The sequence below is a fragment of the Mastomys coucha genome, unplaced genomic scaffold (genome assembly GCF_008632895.1).
Source record: "Mastomys coucha isolate ucsf_1 unplaced genomic scaffold, UCSF_Mcou_1 pScaffold22, whole genome shotgun sequence".
In the NCBI taxonomy this organism is placed as follows: Eukaryota; Metazoa; Chordata; class Mammalia; order Rodentia; family Muridae; genus Mastomys; species Mastomys coucha.
The window spans coordinates 200862420-200881739 of NW_022196905.1; the positions used below are offsets into that span (position 1 = coordinate 200862420).

Here is a 19320-nt window from a genome sequence, read left to right on the forward strand (position 1 = left end):
TCAGCTGGTCCTTGAGGGTTGCCATCTTGGACTTTGAACCTTTTGGGGCCGCTAGTGCACGATGGGGGGCGACGGGCGAGCAGCAGCAGTGTGGCCTGGGCTCGGCGACAGTAACTCCAGCACCTAGCACCACTTCTTGTCCCTTTTCCTGACTGCAGTTACAACATGGCCAGAACCCCATGGTCCTGTCTTGCTCCCATGCCGACCCCACTTCATGGCTATCCCTTTGAACTGTAAAACAAAATAAACTCATTCCTTCACGTTGTTTCTTGTCGGGTACTTGGTCACACCACAAGGAAAGTAACTAACACAGCCCATTGTGGTATTTGCCAGAAGAAAGCAAAGGAGTCCAGGGGCCGAACGCTAAGATTTTAAAGATGGAGCTTGGCAGGACCAGAACATGCTTTCAAGCAAGTGTCTGTAGCAACTGCTTTCTCTGGCTGTGCTGAAGCAATCTCTTTCTGGTGTCATCTCTTTAGCCCTAGGCTCCCTTTGTTCCAAATCGTATCACCAGGATTTGGCTTGTTTAGGACTTAGCATGAATCATTCTTGTGGGACCAGGAGGGTAATGAATGCTACTAATTAGCTTGCTAAGTATCCTCTGAAACCAGAGGATATTTGGTTGTAACTAGCCAGCTGAGGTAATGATCTCTTTATTATGCATGAGTCTTATTACATAATCCACCTGGGTATTCAAGACTAGTTAGCTCAGATAAATGAGTGTATAGGCACCAGCCAAAAACAACATCACCATTCATGCCCTGCAGCTTGCTCCCATTTTGAGGGCCTGGAGCTCCATCTCTTGTGGTGTAAATTGATCATCATGTCTAGAAGCACATACAAAACTGGTCCATCATACAATGTTGGTAAATCATTTCCTCTGTATTTGCCTGGGTTTCGAGAAATGGTGAGCACAACTCAGACACGTAAGGACACCTTCACTAAAACTCAGCATTCTGGCAATCCAATTGACAGGAGGACCAGTTCATACAAGTCCTCTCCTAGGGTGTCTACACGACATAACTAACTCACTAACTTCAAATGATTAGGCAAGGGGTGTTAATACTTGATTCTATCAGGGCAAGTCAGATTCCTTTCCCCAAAAGTAAAACCGTGGCTCTAGCTGCATGGTGGTCCATGTCTGTAATCTCAGAACCTGGAGTGTAGAGGCAGGAGTCTATGAGTTTGAGGTTGAGTTGATGTTCATAGAGTTCCATGCCAGCCAGTGCTACATAGTGAGACCATAACTGAGAGAGACAGAGACAGACAGACAACCGTGGAGCCAGCCTGTGTTTACCCATGTCCTCACAGCTGGGCCCATTAGCGGCAGTTCAGCCATGTTCGGTCTTGCTGATAGAGAAGCAGTGAAGGCTGGGCTCTAGCCTCAGAAAGGGAGCTACAAAGAAAGAAGAGGAGAAACCGACCAAGACAGCCTCTTGACTAGCATGGGAGCGAGCACAGGGGTTGCTTGGACTGCTGGAAAGATGGCTCAACGGTTAAGAACACTTGATGTTGCACAAGACTCAGGTTCGATTCCCAGTGCCTACAGGGCAGCTCATGACCATCTGTAACTCCAGTTTCAGGGGATCCAACATCCTCTTTTGACCTCATCAGGCACCAGGCATGCATGTGATACACAGACATGCATGCAGACAAACAATGATACACATTAAATAAAATAAATGAGTAATTTTTCTTTTTTTAAAGAACCTCTTAGTTTGGGTGTGATGGTCCCTGTGGCCCTGGCACATTCAACATGAAGGCAGGAAAAACTACAGTTTAAGGATAGTCTGGGCTACATCATGAAACCCCTTCTCCCTTCCCCTCCCCACATATACACACTTTGGGATACTTCATCTTCAGCCCATAAGACCAGACAGCACTCTTGCCCTTGACAACACTGCAGTATCTTTATATCAATGCTCGTGTGATCACAGAGAGCAGCTGGTTTCTGTCACTTTCCCCCAGAGTCTGAACTGGCGTGACTTTGTCTCCTGTCCTGTCTCTCCGGGGAATGTCACTGATCATTAGAGTTGGAAAGAAGTGTGTAGATAAGAATGGTGGCATCATCATTTCCACTGTGCTGGAAAGAGCGCAAGAGAATCGCTTCTAGAACACACCACAGCCTATTAGTACGCAAAGGGCAGTTTGGTTCAGCCCACAGACCCAGGAGAGCTCCGTATTCTGTGCTAAAATGAACATTTTTTTGTTCTACTTAAAAAGAGCTTCCCTGAGGTACAGACAGGAGAATTCTCTGTTTGGAAGACAATTTTAAAAACTAAGCTTCAGCAGTTTCCCATGGCTGAACCACCCCGATACACTGTCCCTCAGGAAAATTCTGAGTAGTTATTCTGTCTTAGTTAGGGTTTCCATGGATGTGAAGAAACAACATGACCAAGGCAACTCTTACAAAGGACAACACTTAGTTGGAGCTGGCTTACAGGTTCAGAGGTTCAGTCCATTATCATCAAGGTGGGAAGCATGGCAGCGTCCAGGCAGACATGGTGCTGAAGGAGCTGAGAGTTCTACATCTTGATCCCAAGGTTGTCAAGAGGGAGACTGTCACTTCCAGGCAGCTAGGAGAAGAGTCTCAAAGCCCACCCACATCATGACACACTTCCTCCAACAAGGCCACACCTACTCCAACAAGGCCATACTTCCTAATAGTGCCACTCCCTGGGCCAAGCATATTCAAACCACCGCAATAACCAAACAGATCGGCCACCACCCTGCATCTTTCCTGGTGAATGGATGAAGTTCCTGCTTCCTGAATGTTTAGCAATGGGAGAGGCAATACGCTTGTAGCCGTAACTTAAGAGGGCTGTGCAAAAGTAGCCGGTACAGAAATAAAGCGAAATGCAAGCAACTAGCTGACAGACAGGCTGGCAGCTCAGGTGGCCTGTCTGGAAGAGGAAATCAGTGTTGTTGGTTCAACGAACCCATGGGATGGACGAAGACTGAAGCATGGGCAGAAGACGGGGTCTCATTGCTAGTAGGTTGTGAATTTGGCTTTGTTGAATTTAAAGTCTATAATTCTCTTGAAGGTGTTCACCCAGCTAGATTCTCATGTAATCGCTGCTTTTACCCTTGCACTAGTTGGGGCATAGATGCAATCACACCTGGAAGATCTTCCCACCATGCATGTGAATAAGAGAGTTAGATCTCAATTATCCTTGTGGGACAGTGCCCCCCACCTCCTCCTCCTCTTCTCTCCCCTCCCTTCCTATTCCCCCTCTCCCTTTCCCTCTCTCCTCGTCCCCCATCTCTTTGTTTGAGAAAGGCTTCATGTATTCCAGGCTGTCTTCAAACTCCCTATATAGTCAAAGATGACCTTGAACCTCTGATCCTCCTGCCTCCACCTTCCAAGGGCTAAAATAACTTGTATGTACTGTCACACCCTCGTTTGTCCTGGGGCTCGAACACCCTGCCACCTAAGCTACATTCCCACTACAGGGCTGCTTTTAATATTCTAATAGTTGCTCTGCTCAGTAAAATGTAAGGCAGAGGGAGTATCTCTGACCTGGTGTCTGAAGTTTTGGGCACAGGAAACCACTGCCATCCTTTTAATTACAGTCTCTGGAAGAGGAGACCCTCTCTGATTTGAAGAAAGCCTTTTTTTTTTTTTTAAATCTTATTAACAATAACGTATCCCAGCACTGCAGTAATTACAGGCCTATTCCTGAAGCAATCAAATTGCTTATTTGCAAGAAAGACTGTTTCCTTTCCCTAATGAATACTAACAGTCCTCCGGAGCCTGGAGGTGATGTGTGTGAATGCCCCGCTGTAACAATGAAAAGCGATTATGAATAAATGACACACGGCCGCTCTGTTCTTAAAAATCACCGCGTGATCGGTTTGAGAGACACGCACGGAGATGGGACTCGGGAGATTTTATTTTAATTATTCTGCCCGAAGGGAAACAGTACTTTGTTTTCTGCTGGCACCATCCTACAGAGAAGCTTAAAGGGACTTGGAAAGTATGAGCCTATTAATCTTTCTCAAACCACACTGGCAGATACAGGCAGCCTCATTTTCGGGGGTGGGGTGGGTGGGAGGGGTGGGAGTGGAGGTTGGGGGTGGGGCCAAGGCGCCGATAGACGATAGACGGGTGTTTCTGTTCTCAGTGGGATGTTTAAAGGTTCGTTATCATCATATCCCACAGATTTGTCTCTATGGAGCTGCTGCGACAATAGTTTGCATTTGAAAATCCACCAGGAAGGGGAGAGATGAACGGAAGGTTTTGAAGGGGGCCTTTTAATTTTTTAATCTGCCAACTTCCTCGTGTGATTTTAAAACGAGGCTTGTGAGTGTGCATAGACGTGTTTGGGGATGTTTCAGTGTGGGGGACCAGGTGATAGGATGGGAAGATGTGTAAAAAGAGAATATTTCATTTTAGCTGCTTCTAAATGGACTCGCTGTCCTGCCCTTGGAGGTTGGCTAGAGACCACCGACTAGGCTGTAGTTCTGTCAGCCAAGGACACTATTGGAATAAAATCTTTCAGATGCCTGGTTTTGAGTTCCTTCTTGGTCCCATCTGAAGACTGCCATTGCCTAGAATGGCAATGTACAGTTAATTTTTACTGGGGAATACAGTACTGATCACCAGGAAGCCTCTCAGAGAACGTATTGAAAAAACAACTTCTTATCATTTGTTGTTGAAAAAACGTTGAAAATTAATTCATTCATAATTCAAGCACGAGAGGCTGCCATTTTTGGAACTTCTAGCATAATAAAGTAGAGTCCCCAGGAGCCAAGGGATTTATATTTCCAGAGATTCCTTATGGCAACCAATGTTATCTATCCATTTTTCCTAGCTGGCTTCTTTGATTCTTATGCCTTCTGCCTCTATTTCTTTGCATGACTTTGACCCATATAACAGTCAGCAGGAGTTAGCAGGCATCCTCCCCTCAAACCGTAGGAGGCTTGTTTCTGACTAGTTTGCGAGGGACGGGAAGTGAACTCAGAAATTGTTTGCAAGAGTTTCTGGAGCTTCACACTATATTTTTTTTGACAGGTTCAAGCATTTAACAAATCCCATTGACCCAATCTCTAGCTAGTTCCATAAAGAACCCACGTAATTGTTTGGATGATAAGCAAACCAGTGCACTTATCTAACTTAGTTTCTCCCACCTCCATTTATTTATTTATTTATTTATTTATTTATTTATTGTGTGTGTGTGTGTGTGTGTGTGTGTGTGTGTATTCTGAAAATGTCAAACTACAATACCCTGCTTCCTGGAGTACCTTTGATATAACAGCTTCTCAGTGTGTCAGTGTTAAAATATTCGCATAAGCACTGGATCTGTTTAGCACTTATATTCCCCATACTTCTACTCCATTGCTTATCTGTGTTCAGGCAGCTAGGTTTCTGTTAAAAAACAATAACAAACACCTGAACTCAGGAGGCAGCAGCAGGTAGATCTCTGTGAGTTTGAAGCCAACCTGGTTCACATATGGAGTTCCAGAACAGCCAGGTCTATGTAGAAAACCCTCTCAAAACACAAACAAATAAACAAACAATAATAATTATAGTAAAAACAAGTAATGAGAACCCAGGACATAGTTCAGCGCTGAAGTGTTTGCCGGGCATCTCCCCTGCTCTTCACCGTGGCTGGTTAATCTTGATATTACGTAGGTACAGCTCAAGATAAACACACCATGCAATGCCAATGTTTACATAAAAGAAGTATACAATATGTTTAAAAGAAGAATCCATATGGACGGTGCTGGAGAGATGGCGTAGCAGTTAAGAGCACTGACTGCTCTGCCAAAGGTCCTGAGTTCAAATCCCAGCAACCATATGGTGGCTCACAACCATCTGTAATGGGATCTGCTGCCCTCTTCTGGGGTGCCTGAAGACAGCTACAGTATACTTACATATAGTAAATAAATAAAACTTAAAAAAAAAAAATCCATATGGACAATGAAACTCTTGTCAGAAAATTAGAGGGAATCCAATCGTCAGGTTCACCTCAAAAACAAAGAAAGAAAGAGTAAAGAAGAGAAAAAAGGAGAGGTCTACTCCTAATAGAAAGGAAGTCTCACCGGAGGTGGTGGCACACGCCTTTAATCCCAGCACTTGGGAGGCAGAGGCAGGCAGATTTCTGAGTTCGAGGCCAGCCTGGTCTACAGAATGAGTTCCAGGACAGTCAGGGCTACACAGAGAGACCCTGTCTTGAAAAAACAAACAAACAAACAAACAAACAAAAAATAAAAAACAAAGAAAGGATGAGTAAAGAAGAGAAGAAAGGAGAGATCTACTCCTAATAGGAAGGAAGTCTCTGAAGATGCTGATTATGTGGTGGGCCCTCTGGGCCTGGAACAATTAGCTATGAGAAAATGAGAGGCCAGCCTTTGTGCTTCTGGGGTTTGAACAACAGGTGAGAACAATTACTGTCTCATAAAAGCTCCTTCATTTCATGAAGCCCTTCTCCCCGCACCCCTCCTGCAGTGTGTGCAAGGGGTGCTTGCAGCATTGGGTAAATCTGAATCTTTGAAAGTTAAAAAAATTGAGATCTTAAGAGCTTGAATATTTGACATCTTGGAAAATATTACTGTTTGAAGATTCACCAGAGATATACTTCTTTTGGAAGTATATCTATTATTTGGAGTATTTTTCTATTAAAATAACACACACACACACACACACACACACACACACCCTAATAAAACAAAACAGAAAACTTTCTCGTATTTAGAAAAGACAAGACATGTTGCTCTTGTGGTTTGATTATGAAGTGGGCCCCGTCGGCTCCTGTGTTTGAACGTTTGGTCCCCAGACGGTAGCTACTGTTTAGAGACATCATGGACCCTTTAGAAGACCAAGTCATAATGGAGGAAGTAGGTGGACTTTGGGATTTTATAACCTGACCTCACTTCCTGTTCCTTCTGTCTCCTGGAGTTTAACAATATGAGCAGCCACCTCACACTCCTGCTGTCCTACATATCCCAGTACAATGGATGGTGTCCCCTCAGACTGTGAGGAAAAAAATCAACTCTTAAATCATCATCCAGTTGATTCTTGTCAGGTGTTTTCTCACACGTTGCTGTTTCTCCTGAAACTGGGATATGAAAGGAGAGCCCACACTCCCCAAACTCTTAGTGATTAAATCCTTGGGTCAAGGAGAACTCTGGGAGAAGGTGACGACACACGAATCTTCCTGAAACCTGAGGGATAAAATGATACATGAACTCGGCTGTGTGCATGCAAGTGTTAGATCCCAGCAGCAAGGACACAGGACACAGGGCTGTGGAAGAGGGCAGCCATTTTCTCATTTTACCTGCTGAGAGGATAAGATAGCTGCTTATGTTGATGACAGGGTGGATGTTATTAAACTGACGGAGGACAGTCTGACAGAGACTTAATTAAGGAGCCGGAGAAGTTGATATGTCCTGTACTTAGTGTAGGATGAGAAGGCGTGGGAAAGGAATTTCCCTGTGAGGGGTCGAGTCGTTTTCCCACAAGGAGTCAGCGGCACATTCTTTCTTTGAAGTAAAAGAGTTTTAGTAACATTTTGGAATGAAGTTTGTAGTACTGTGTACTCTTTTTGTAGCCGTTGTGAAAATTCTTCTAGAAGAAAGAACCACTTTAGAGGAAGTCTCCTTGCCTAGCCCCGAGAAGGAGCTGTGATTCCCATGTTGGCTAGACGAAGGTCTTCAGAGGCTAAAGTGGGGACTGCCTCATATAGCATACAAGATGAATGAAGCAGTAGAGGTTACCCCCTCACTGAGGCTACCCACTCACCATCACCACCCCTGGCTGGTTTACAATCAGGTGTGTGCACATGCTTCTATATACAAAGTCTTTTTAAAAAGAGAAAAGAAACCGAAGTTTCAGGGAGGATCTTTATTTATACTGCAATCAGCAGATCCTCCGGTCCTCCATATATTTATTTTTGTAGAGCTTGGGGTGGAACCCAGGTCCTTTCATGTGTCGGGCAGGCATTGAGCAGTAAACTATAGCCCCAGTCTAAGCAATCAATCCCTGAGAACCTTCTCGACTGCTGAGCAGAACTTCTGGCTTTAGCTACAAAATTCTGACTCAAAATATTCATGCGAAGTATCAGTTTTAGGGTCCTGTTCAAATCGAGAGAATGGAGGACCGGCGGGAATCGCTAAGCTGAAACATCTGCAATTGCTGAACTCCAGAAATGGAAGCAGAAGGATTGTGAGTTGAGACCAGCCTGAGTTACACAGTGTGATGCTTTGCATATGCTCGGCCCAGGGAGTAGCACTATTCGAAGGTGTGGCCCTGTTGGAGTACATGTGTCACTGTGGGCGTGGGCTTTGAGACCCTTATCCCAGCTGCCTAGAAGCCAGTATTCTATTGGCTGCCTTCAGATGAAGATGTAGAACTCTCAGCTCCTCCTGCACCATGCCTGCCTGGATGCTGCCATGTTCCTGCCTTAATGATATCGGACTGAACCTCTGAACCTGCAAGCCAGCCCCAATTACATGTCCTTTACAAGAGTCGCCTTCGTCATGGTGTCTGTTCACATCAGTAAAACCCGAAGACACACACAGCAAGCTCCTTTCTCACAATAGCCAAGCACTGGGGAATGTAGCTCTGTGATAGAGTTAAACATGACCACTATCTGAGGTTTGATCTCCAGCAGCCCATGAGGAAGCCAGCTTGAAGGAAAAGAGAAAGTGAGCAAATACCAAAAATCTCTCAGCCCGAGGGAGACCCAACACTTCTGCAACAGGGGGTTTAGGTTGCGTGTAGTTCAAATCGAAAGAGCTTGCAAAAGGTGCTGCAGAATCGATCGTTTAAGGAGAACTAGGAGATGTGCCTGTGGTTCCGGCTTTGTTTTCTGTTCAGTTAGGATCTATAGTCAGCTCTTACAATGCTCCTACAAAGCAAGGATCAAGCCTGGGTGCTGTGAGTCTGGCTTACAGCATTCTTTGTGTCCTTTTTTTAAGGGGGAAATACCCCTCCCTGGTCCCCAGAGACATCTGCAGAAACTACTTACAGAAACCATGGTGGGGGACAAGCCTCCGAGAAACTAAACCTAAATGCAGTCCCAAGCAGAGTTGGGGATGCTCAGGTGCCATGCATTTCAGAGGACTGAGTGAGACCTGGGGTGGGGGGGGAGAAGGGTAGGTAGAGCCATGTCCTTTCAGTTCCTTATCAGAGGGAGATGGGGCTGTAGGTCTCAGATTTGAGCCAGGCAGGAAGCAGTACTCTGGAACTTCTGTAGTTTCCAAGAAAATCTGTCAACCCAGCTCCTCAAACCACCAAAACCCCCAGCAATGAGGTTGGTGGCAGCCCATATTTTAAATACTTTAGGAATTGTATCTGTGTGCTTCGGTTGAGTTGGTGAAGAGACTCAGAAAGGGCAAGCGGTGCTGAGCGTCTTCAGAATGACACTTTCGCTCCTGATAACTTTCTAGAAAAATTAAATGTGCTGTGAAGGATAAATTGCGGTTTGATGCGAATTGTCTTGTTAAAAAGCCATTCTCCGCCCCAGCAGCCTACTTCCCATGTCATTAAGCCAGCTGATTGGCTATGTCTAGACAATCATGATGGTGATTTACTACCTTTATGTGTGGTTGATGCTGAGGGTCCAGGGTGGGGGAAGGGCAGTCGCATCCCCATCTCTGGTGTCTCTTGGAGAGTTGATGATCAGGTCCCCAGCCGTGGCATTAAACACAGCAATAGAACACAGAGGCACAGTGAAGCATTTCCACCGCAGGTTATGAGCTGAGATATAAAATAAGATTTATTTGCAACAATCTGATAGAGAAAATTGAGTCCCGGGAATTGATGTCCTACAAAGGCTTTCTCATCACCCGGGGAGTGACTGTAGGATGGGAGTCACACTGCAAGAGGAAAGAGTCAGTGGTGGCAAAGACATAAAACTGGAGCTTTGACATTTTCTGCAGCCACTCTTAAAGATAAAGGAATTGACCAGTTTGTACAGTGTGAAATATGCTCACAATTACAGCCGTTTCTGATCCAGCCTCTGCTCACAGTTGGATACCTTGGACTTTTAAATTGATGCTATCATTCAACCCCCCCTTTTTTTTAATGCACTTCTTCTGCAAATGTGGTACCAAATAAACTACCATCTCCCCAAAATAGCATGCTCCTAGTCCCGAAAGGTTTAATCCTAGGAAATAATTTCAAATAAATGAGATGTAGCATCTACCATTTCACTCCTTATTTTCTAAATTCTCTGAGAAACACCATCGGCATGTGAATGCAATGGCATAATAAATCCAAGTTAATATTTTTAAGTGCAACGGCAAACAAGAAGTGTTACTTTAAATTTTACTTTCACAGTATTCATTCAACAGTCAACATTGTTGCAGTTTTAATGTGCGTCTGATACTGATAGGCTACGTTCAGAAAGAAGATATATGTGACTTCTCAATTTGTATATAATCCAACCAGTGCTTCCAGAATACTTTCCATGTCTCCCCATGTTTGTAGACTGACAGGTTCAGTTTATAAACCTGATAGAGCTTAGTCTGAATCAGGGCTTCCTTCCTTCCTTTCTTCCTTCTTCCTTCCTTTCTTCCTTCCTTCTTTCCTCCTTCCCTCTTTCCTCCCTCCCTCCCTCCCTGCCTTCCTTCCTTCCTTCCTTTCTTCTTACTACGTTACGTTAATTTGAACATGGTGGAATGATCATCAGAATTAAAACCCTTTGCATTGGAGCTCAGTGGCAGAGTCTTTGCTCTTTCTGGTGAGATCCTGTTTTCCAACACCAGCTCCTATCAGTGTGAGAAAGGTTTTTTTAAAAAGTGAATGGAGATTCCAGTCAGACTAGAAAGTCTGGGTTGTCAGTTGTTTCTTTGTTGGATCATTAAGACTGAGTTTAAAAACAAAACCAAACCCTTCATTTCGAAGCAATTATAGTCTCCTAGAAAATCGCAAAACTATGAGTTCTATGTGCTTTTCTGTTTTCCTCCAGTTGTGACATCTTATATAACCATGGTACAATATAATTAGCCAGTAGCACAATATAAGAAGCCAGTATATTGTCATAGGCTGGCGATGTTAACTAGACCATAGAGACTCACTCAGTGTCAGTAGTTTTTCTATGTACTCATTTGTATTTGTGTGAGTTTATAGTCCTGCGAGTCTTTTCTTGATGGTGCTAGGGGTTGAACCTGGGGCCTCAGGCATGCTCAGTAAATGATCCTCTGCTGAGCTATAGCCCCCTTGATATTTCTCTACAGTCTGGTCCCACACGGGCCTATTACCACCACCCCAATCTCTACTCAGAACAGTAGCATTGATACAAAGCCCTCCCTGGCTCTGTCACTTTACTGCAGTATTCCTGTTCCTAACCTCAGCTACGACGAATCAGTTCTCTACCTCCACATTTTTCTGTATTTTGAGGCAGGGTCTCAAGTAGTTGAGGCTGGATTCAAGTCTCTAGGTCTCTTGTTGAGATGTACAAGATGTATAGTATATACTGCTATGCTTGGCTTGATTGGGTTTTCTGTATTTTATTTTCTGATGCCATCGCCACACTTTTGAAACTTCAAGGTTGTTCAGTAAATGGAATCATACAGTATATGTTGTTGTTTGAGGGTGTCCTCGGAATTTTCTCATGTTAGAAACTTTTTTGTTTTTTTACATTTTTATCTTATTGAAAATAGAATTTTTTCATGCTGTATGTTCTATGTACTGTTTCCCCTCCTCCCAGATTCTCCCACCCATCTGAACCCACACCTTCTCTTTCTCTCCTTAGGAAGTGAACAGGCTTGTAAAGAATAATAATAAAATAAATTAAACAAAACCTGACACATGTATAGGGTAAAACAAATAAAACAAACAAATAAACAGAAGAAAAGGAGTCAAAGAAAAGGCACACAGAAACACATCTAGATGCAGAAGTACAGTCACAAGCACTGGGGTTTCATAAAAGCACAAAATCACAAGCCGTAATATATACGCAACAGACATGTAAGGTTAAAAACAAAAACAGAAAAACAAACAAACAAAAGCCTCAACAAGACATTTTAAGACAAGGAACCTCCAAAAAAGCCACTGAGTTCACTGTGTTGGCTGTTTACTGCTGAGCACGGTGGGACCTGCCCTTCAGCGTCTTTTGAATCCCCAGTGAGACTCTGTTGTCGGTTAACAACTGGCCATAGCTTCTGTATTAGGGGTGGGGCTTGTGTCCACTTCCTCCCTTCACTCTGCCACCCCATCTGGTGCAGGCCCGTGCATGCTGTCACACTCTCTGTGACTTCCTATGTGCACTGGTCCTGCTGTGTTTACAGGTCTTTGTTTCCTTGGTGTCCTCTGTCCCCTCTGGCACTTAGACTTCTTTCCACTTCTTCCTCAGGGAAGGAACTTTGGAGACAACCCTTTTATGACTGAGTGTTCCAGGGTCTCTCACTCTCTGCGTATTGTCTGGCTGTTGGGGATTTGTTGACATCCCCTGCTGGAGGAAGCTTTTCTGAGAGGGCCCGAGCAAGGCAAGGGTCTGTGAGTATAGAGGAATGTCATAAGGAGTCGTTTTATTGCTCTCTTTCTTTAGCAGAGCAGTAGTATTTGGTTTTCTCCTAGGTCTCTGGAATATCTAGTCTCAGGTTCTTGGCCACCCATGCAGAATTAGAAATGGACTTTCTCACATGAAGTGGGTCTTAAATCCAATCAGACATTGGTTGGTTACTCCCACACGCTTTGTGTCACTATTGAACTCGTGCATCTTGCAGGCAGGACAGTATTGTAGATCAACGGTTTTGTAGCTGTGTTGATATTTCCCTTTCTCCTTTGGTAGCATACAGAATACCTTCTGGTGCCAAGAACGCTACCTTTAGGTGTGAAGGCTCTAGGTAGGCACCAGCTGAACCTCTTCATGTTCAGGAAGTTGTGTAGATGTTGTCTTCAGCCTTACCATCATGAGTTTGAGGAGAACAACCAATAGCTGTGGTAACCAGGTTGTTCAGGGGTGGGGCGTCCCATTAGGCCCCTTTAGCTGACAACTCGATTAGATATAACTCGTTCCCAGTATTGGGAGTTTCATTTGGTGTCTAGATGGGGGCTCTGTTTTTTCCATTATTTGGCAATTCCATTTACATCTCCTTCATTTATATATCTATATGCTTTAGGAAGGTTCTACTGCATTTCCATGGAGGATTTCCATATAACTCCTCCAATGGACCTTTGCTTTAGCCATTCCTCTCTATATTCCCTGCCTTACTTCTTCTCATTTGATCCTCCTGTTCTCATCAGTCTGTATCTATCTAGTCTATTTCCCTTCCCTAGGGAGAGCACTCCCTCTCTACAAGACTCTTATTCTATACATCTATGCCAAATTTCTGTGGTTGTGTGGATTGTAGTGTGCTTATCAAAGACTTAAAAGCTAATGCCCACATAGAAGTGAATACAAACCACATTTGTCTTTCTGGGTCTGGGTTACCTCACTCAGGATGTTTTTTTAGCTCCATTCATTTACCCGTGAGTCTCACTTTTAATGACTGAGTACTATTCATTGTATAAATAAATGTACACCATTTCCTCTATCCATTAATCTGTTAGTGAACATCTAGGCTGTAACCACATTCTGTCTACTATGTAGAGAACATTGAGCATGGTTGAGCAAATGTCTCTGTGGTAGGAAAGAGCATCCTTTGGGTATATTCCCAAGAGTGGTATAGCTGGATCTTGAGGTAGATTGATTGTCACGTTCCTGAGAAACTGTCACACTTATTTTCATGGTGGTTGTATAGATTTGTACTCCCATCAGCAATGGAGGAGTGGTCCCTTTCCTCCACATCCTTGACAGCAGGAGCTGATGTTTAATTGATCTTGGCCATTCTGACAAGTGTAAGATAAAATCTCAGAGACTTTGATTTGCATTTCCCTGATGGCTAAGGATGTTGAGCATATTTGTAAGTGCTTCTCAGCTGTACTGGCTGGTTTTGTGTGTCAACGAGACACAGGCTGGAGTTATCACAGAGAAGGGAACTTCAGTTGGGGAAGTGCCTCCATGAGATCCAGCTGTGGGGCATTTTCTCAATTAGTGATCAAGGGGGTAGGGCCCCTTGTGGGTGCTGCCATCCCTGGGCTGGAAGTCTTGGGTTCTATAAGAGAGCAGGCTGAGCAAGCCAAGGGAAGCAAGCCAGTAAGAAACATCTCTCCATGGCCTCTGCATCAGCTCCTGCTTCCTGACCTGCTTGAATTCTAGTTCTGACTTCCTCTGGTGATCAACAGCAATGTGGAAGTAAGCTGAATAAACCCTTTCCTCCCCAACTTGCTTCTTGGTCATGATGTTTGTGCAGGAATAGAAACCCTGATTAAGACATCAGCCATTTGAGTTTCCTCTTTTCAGAATTTTGTTTAGATCTGTATCTCATTTTTTAATTGGGTTATTTGTTTTCTTGATGTTCAATTTTTCAGTTCTTTATATACTTTAGATACCTCTATCACATGTATAATTGATAAAACATATTTTCTCATTCAGTAGGCTGCAACTTTGAGTGATGGTATTCTTTGCCTTACAGAAGGTTTTCTGTTTCATGAGATTCCATTTATCTATTGTTGTTCTTAGTCACCGTGCTATTGGTGTTCTGTTCAGAAAGTCTTTTCCTTTGCCAATGAGCTCAAGGCCATTCCCCAATGTATCTGTCTTTATGGTCTTTGATCCTCTTGGAGTTGAGTTTTGTGCAGGGTGATAAATAAGGATCTATTTGCATTCTTTTAGATCCAGCCATCTAGATTGACTAGCACCATATGTCAAAGATGCTGTCTCTTTTCCCAGTGTGTATTTCTGGTATATGCTATTTATATTATTATAGCTTTGTAGCACAATTTGAGATGGGCTAGTGACACCTCCAGCAGTTCTTTTAATATTCAGGCTGGTTTTTTGCTATCCTGAGTTTGTTGTATTTCCATATGTACCTGCAAATTGTCTTTTCAAGGTCTGTGAAGATTTGTGTTGGAATGTTGATGGGGAATGCATTGAATCTGTAGATTGCTTTTGGTAGGATGACCATTTTCACTATATTAGTCCTACTTATTCATGAGCACTGGAGAGCTTTCCATCTTCTGATATCTTTTTCAATTTCTTTCTTCAATATCTCAAAGATTTTATCATCTAAGTCTTTCACCTGCTTGGCTAGTGTAACCCTGATTTTTGTTACTGTTTGACTATTGTGAATGATATTGTTTCTCTGATTTCTTTCTTAATCCCTTTGTATATAAGAAGGCTACAGATTCTTGCATATTAATTTTGCATTCTGCAAATTTGCTAAATGTGTTTATCAGCTGTAGAAACTTCCTGATAGAATTTTTAGGGTTACTTGTATACAACCATATCAGCTGTAAATAAAGATACCTTTCTATTTGGATCCCCTTGGTCTCCTTCCGTTGTCTTATTGCTCTAGCTAAGAGTACTGTACTGAATAGAAATGAAGAGAGTGGACAACCCTGTCTTATTCCTGATGTTAGTGGAATTGATTTGAGTTTCTGTTCATTTAAAGTTGATGTTGGCTAGGGGCTTGGTGTAAGTCACCTTATTTTGAGGTATGGCACTTGTATTCTATATCTCCAGAACTTTTATCATGAAAAGGTGTTAGATTTTGTTAAAGGCCCTTTCTGAATCTAATGAGATGATCATGTGGGTTTTTTTCCTTTCAGTTTGTTTATATGGTAGATTACACTTATTGATTTACACATGTAGGACCATCCTTGCATCTTAGTCTACTTGATCATGGTAGATAATCTTTTTGATGTATTAAACTAATCTTTGGATGCATATATTGTTGATATTTGGAGGTAGACCACTGGAAGGGTCAGATGGATCCATAAAGGTGTGCCCTCACATTAATGTCCAGGGCCCTGCAAGCATCATGAGGCCATTCCTAAGTATGATGGAGAGGAAGACTTACTGTAGATATGAAGGAGAAACAGCCAGAGACATCTAGAATGGGCTGGGCTGAACTAGGTCATGAGGGGCAGGGTGAAAAAGGGAGACAAGAAAGAGGGAGCAAAAAGAATACCTGTAAACCCAGAGACCAAGAGGCCAACAGCACTAAGAAGCTTGTTGCCAAAATGGCTAAGGTTATACAGGGAACAGAGGCTAGGGAGTGGAAGCCCAGCCTGGCCCCTAGGCGGGAGAGTTTGAGGATAGGAGTAGGGTGAGATGTACCGAGGAGAGCCAGGACTCTGTAACAGGTAGGAGACTGAGGGCCAGGGTCCACTTTGATTTGTTAAAGAGGCACCTCAGTTCTCCATTTGCCTTTAATTTGAGACCTAACAGAAAAGATCTGCATGGGAAATGAAGAAACTCAAGTCACCCACCCACTCACCCACACTCACCCACACCCCTGGCACTGGGCAAAGAGATGCCTTATTGTTCTTCCATCAGTCAGGGGTAGAGCAGACAGCAATCCTTCGTTCATCCTAACTTGATGCCTGGCTTGGTGACCAAAGCTGTCTTATGCCTAGTACTCATAAAAGTCAAATCATCAAATCAAATCAAGTCAAATCCAGGTAATGCAGCCTGGGAGGAGGAAGACACACAAACACCTATTGACCCCCGTGCTACCTACATATCTGTCCTACAGCATAAGACATGGGTAGGCTATACCTTCTTGCTTTCAACCTTGCCATGCCGTGCAGCATGGTTGGAGGATGTCACCCAGGGACCCACAGACACTTGGCCAGCCTGCAGCAGGAGCCATGACAATGAGAGAGTATGTGGTGGCCAGATGGGAGAGAATGTGAAGTGGAGCAGCTCGAGCATTGTGAAGAGAGATGGAACTGGAGGGTGGAGAGGGGGAGCCTGTTGTTGAGCAAGTGGCCAGCCCTGCCACTTGCGGCCGTGGTGAGGTCCCAGCCCAAGCTGCCACTGAGGTCCATGTCTGAGTCCGTGGCTATGCAGCATCAGAGGACATGTCAGTGGATCATATCACCACAAGAGAACATGGGGTTGTTTCTGATCAGAGCAGCCACCAGGAACTACGTGGATGTCTTGGCCCCACCCCTCACTGGATGCTGCATTGTGGAAGACTTGCCCCATCTCTCACTGGTGGCTGCACTTGGAAAAGCAGGCCCTGTACCTTGCCCAGTGGAGCTGACCACAGTGGCAGAGGCATCGTGAGCCCACCCCAGGGGCATGAGTATGGGAGGGCTGACCCTGCTACTTGTCTACTGTGAGAAAGCATCATAATGGAGCCGGTCCTGAGACTGAAGATACTGGTGAGCCAGCCTTGAGGGTGTGAGAGTGGGAGAGTGGGCCTTTACCTCGACTGGGCAGCTTGCTCTAGAGGCATGGGTGTGGGTGGGCCAGCCCTGAGGGCCTGAGAGCAGGACAGCTAACCTGTCTCCTGTTGGTGCTGGCACTGGGTGGCTTTGCTGGAGCTGTTGCGTGTAATTTTTAAATTTTTTTTTTATAACATCAACATTTTATTTATTTTTTATTTGTTATTTTATTTATGTACATTTCAAATTCGTGTCCCCCCCCCCCGGAATTCTCCTCTGCAAACCCCTATCCCATCCCCCCTGCTTCTATGAGGGTGCTCCCCCACCCACCTTCCCACCCACTCCCTCCCTCCCACCTCACCACCTTAGCATCTCCCTACACTGGGGCATCGATCCTCCACAGGACCAAGGACCTCCCCTCCCATTGATGCCAGATAAGGCCATCCTCTGCTACATATGCAGCTGGAGCCCTGGGTCCCTCCATGTGTACTCTTTGGTTGGTGGTTTATTCCCTGGGAGCTCTGGGGGGTCTGGTTGGTTGATATTGTTGTTCTTTCTATGGGGTTGCTCCTTCAGTCCTTCCCTTAACTCTTCCATTGGGGTCTCTGTGATCAGTTAAATGGTCGGCTGCGAGCATCTGCCTCTGTATTGGTCAGGCTCTGTCAGAGCCTCTCAGGGGACAGCTATACCAGGTTCCTGTCAGCAAGCACTTCTTGGCATCCTCAAGAAAGACTGGGTTTGTTGTCTGCAGATGGGATGGATCCCAGGTGGAGCAGTCTCTGGATGGCCTTTCCTTCAGTCTCTGCTCCACAATTTGTTCCTTCATTGCCTTTAGAAAGGAGCAATTCTGGGTTAATATTTTTGAGGTGGATGGGTGATCCCATCCCTCAACCGGGGGCTATGCCTAACCACTGGATATGGTCTCTACAGGTTCTATCTCCCCTTTGTTGGTTATTTCGGCTACTGTCATCTCTGTTGGGTCCTGGGAACCGCTTGCTTCCCTGTCCCCTCTGCCAGCAATTGGCTCCTGGCCTCCTTTATTGACCAACCCAAGGACCAACTAGGGAACCAGACTTTAGTATCAGCACCTCCCCCTACATGGAGCAGTGTTGAGAACTTGCCCTGGTGGTGTGGATAGGAAGAATCAGTGGGCTACCCAACTCACTTACCACCTGGGCCCAAATCCAGGACTCTGAACTGGCCCACCCCGAAATCTATATCATCTGTTAACAGCTGGAACATGAGAAAGGTCTTCTTGTTTCAAAGCTGCAGGATCTCCATGACCCAGCAACAACAGGATAACCCAGAAGACTCCCTGAGAGGATCCAATATTGATGGTGTTGCAGAAGCCAGAGACCGCGAATGAGACCTGTGACTCATTTCAATGAACATTTGCAAATGATGATGTGTGGCCAGAGGGATATACTGTAGGATACACTATGACACACTACTGCTTCCACTATGAGATATTTTCTATGCTTACTTTGTTGTTGTTGTTTGTTTGTGTTTTGTTTTCAGAGGGAGTTGGCATGGACAAGGGGCAGATATTTGGGGACCTAGAGATGAGCGGACTGGGGTGCATGGTGCGAGACTCATAAAGAATCAATAAAACATTTTTTAAAATAGAGAAAGAAACTCAAGTCAGCACTACTTTAGCAGGCGCTGTGTCAAAACTTCCAGAGTCTGATCTCAGGGTTTATTTTCTTTATTCATTTAAGCACAGGAAATGTTGGAAAGAGGTTTCCACGTGACAATTATCACAACAAAGCTTTAGGACAGATATGTTGAAACTCCCTTGCAAAGCACCAGTGACCCTTACAATAACAATGAGTTCTATGGACAGATGAACAGTAATCAGGGTAAGGGTCTAGGGAGGAAGGACCTGTAATAAGCATAAGGATGGATTCTCTTGATGGAGGATGAAAAGTACTAGAACCTCTTTCACAAGGATAGGTTCTATTCACTGAGAACCCAAGGGCTTCAATAGTGCCCAGGATTTTAGAGGGTCCAGGAAGGCTCGCTCCATAGAATAAATAGTAGAAAGATCACCACATTGTTAGACAATCTCCACTCCAGCCCTCTGGGTGGAAAGGGCACTTTCTTCCCTTGAAGAAAATAGGTGTATGGGTCTGCTTCCCCCATTCCTTCTCTAG

The 19320-nt window shown here is 44.5% G+C and overlaps 1 pseudogene; it reads left to right on the plus strand.

The window, feature by feature from the left end:
* The first annotated feature begins 16285 nt into the window (after positions 1-16285).
* On the plus strand, positions 16286-16420 carry LOC116071769 (annotated as a pseudogene).
* Positions 16421-19320: the final 2900 nt, after the last annotated feature.